General features: G+C 41.5%; 1 pseudogene; it reads right to left on the reverse strand.

The window, feature by feature from the left end:
* Window positions 1-2,113: 2,113 nt before the first annotated feature.
* LOC149097842 (uncharacterized) overlaps window positions 2,114-2,162 on the reverse strand; it is a 1,526-nt pseudogene continuing 1,477 nt past the window's right edge.

A 2,162-nucleotide genomic window follows, 5' to 3' on the forward strand; every position in this document is an offset into this window, starting at 1 on the left:
CTTCATTTTATTTTCATGGTAATGTAATTTTTAATTTTCTCTTAAATATGTAAAGCGCTATTGATCAGAATATGTAAATATGCGCTATATAAATTATTAAATTATTATTATTAAATTATTACTATCCCAACCCATAAAGCCACCGGAGATAATGGCATTAGTGCCAAATTACTCAGAATTGCTGCACCTGCAATATCATCATCGCTGTCAAAGCTACTGAACCTCTGCTTGTCTACAAAGACTTTTCCAGCTGCATGGAAGGTTGCAAAAGTCACCCCTGTCTTCAAAGGAAATGGCAGTAGGAATGATAAGAACAACGACAGACCGATTTCTGTGCTTCCTATTCTCTCTAAAATACTAGGGAAACACGTATGTGAACAGTGGTGCAATTTCCTTAAGGAGAACGATCTGCTTCACCATCTCCAGTCTGGTTTCAGGAAATCCCACTCAACTGAAAATGCAGTCATTCGTTTGCTTGACCAGTTGCTGTTTAACCTCGACAATGATCAAGTCACTGGCAATGTTTTTATAGACTATAAGAAGGCCTTCGATTTGATCGCCCATCATCTGCCATTCTCGAAACTGAAGGTGCTTGAAGTGAATGAGACTTTTCTTCCCGTGTTCCGCGACTATTTGAATGGAAGAAGTCAGTATGTACATATGGACGGGTGCCATTCTATTATTACGCCCGTGACGCTCGGAGTGCCACAGGGAAGCATTTTAGGTCCTATCTTATTCCTTGTATTTATTGATGATCTGCCTGAAGCACTACAGCACTGTGTCACTGATATATATGCTGACGACACTGCAATCAGCTACTGTACTCACTATCGGGCGGCCCCCAATGCCGTAGGGCGGGCCTACAGAAGGACATTGATGAGGTCGTAAATTGGTCGTCAAGTTATAAAATGTTGTTAAACGAGTCCAAAACAAAATCTATGTTTGTTACGGGAAAACGATTGGTGAAGAAGATGGAACGTTCCTCCCTTCAGTTACGTTTAAAGTCTTCTGAACTTAATCAGGTACACTCGCACGAACTGCTCGGGGTGACGATCGACAGTCAGTTTTCTTTCGACCAACACGTGGATGACCTATGCAAGAAGTTAGCACAGAGAATCGCTGTCCAGGCTGTTCAGGCCTTATCTTTTTTCAGACTTTAATTTCATAACTGCTTAAGTTGTTTATATCACTGTGATGATCAATAATGTCTTCATATCTTTCATCGCAGTTCAAATATATGGTCTTTCATATATTCACTTGCAGAGAATCACTGTGTTGCGGAAAATTAGACGCTCACTGCCTCTTGATCAAAGGAAACTTTATCATAACGCCATGATTAAGCAGACAATGCTGCATGCCTCAACCGTGTGGACATCCTGTTCTGTAGAAAACATTCAGAAAGTGTTTAGGCTACCGAAACGCGCCGCTCGTGTAATGCTGGGTGCCGACACAAAAGCGAACAGTGTGAAACTTTTTAAACAATTGGGTTGGGTTCCATTTTACCATGAAGCGAAAATAAATAAGTCAATATTGGCATCTAGACGGATTATAGGGAAGTGCCCATCTTATCTTACACAGATGCTTATTAGAAATACAGACGTGAACGGAAGAACAAGCAGGCATGGTCAATTACACCTCGTCTGCCCCCGATTCAAACGGGAGTCTGAGGGTGGAAGGTCTTTCTCAGTATCGACTAGCCGCCTCTGGAATATCATGCCCGCCCATTTCAAAAACCAACCTAACCTTACAAGCTACAAAAATTCCATTTTTAAACATTTTATGGACAGTTATAAGGAATAGGACCATTTTATCACGTAAATTTTTAATTTTTCAAGTTTCTTGTATTAATTTTTAGACTTGATCCAATGCTTTCCTTTTTAATGTTTTAGTGCATCTCATATCTCAGACAAGGGAGGTAAAGGAAAATAAATGAAGTAATGCAAATTTAACATAAATGGACCAAATGTTATTCCAAGCACGGTAGTTCCGTAGATCACAGAAAGTGAGGGTCATATCAATCTGCAGAGGCCCTGAGACCGCCCCAACTAAGGGCCCGTTTACATGGAAGGAGGGTGCCTCGGGGGATAGGGGCACCCTACCTAGTACGGTTGAAGATACCGCGGTTCTACATGCAAGCTAGGGGCACCCTCCCCCCTAGGGCC

Source organism: Orbicella faveolata, unplaced genomic scaffold (genome assembly GCF_042242905.1).
Source record: "Orbicella faveolata isolate gen_17 unplaced genomic scaffold, um_ofav_v1 contig_46, whole genome shotgun sequence".
Lineage (NCBI taxonomy): Eukaryota > Metazoa > Cnidaria > Anthozoa > Scleractinia > Merulinidae > Orbicella > Orbicella faveolata.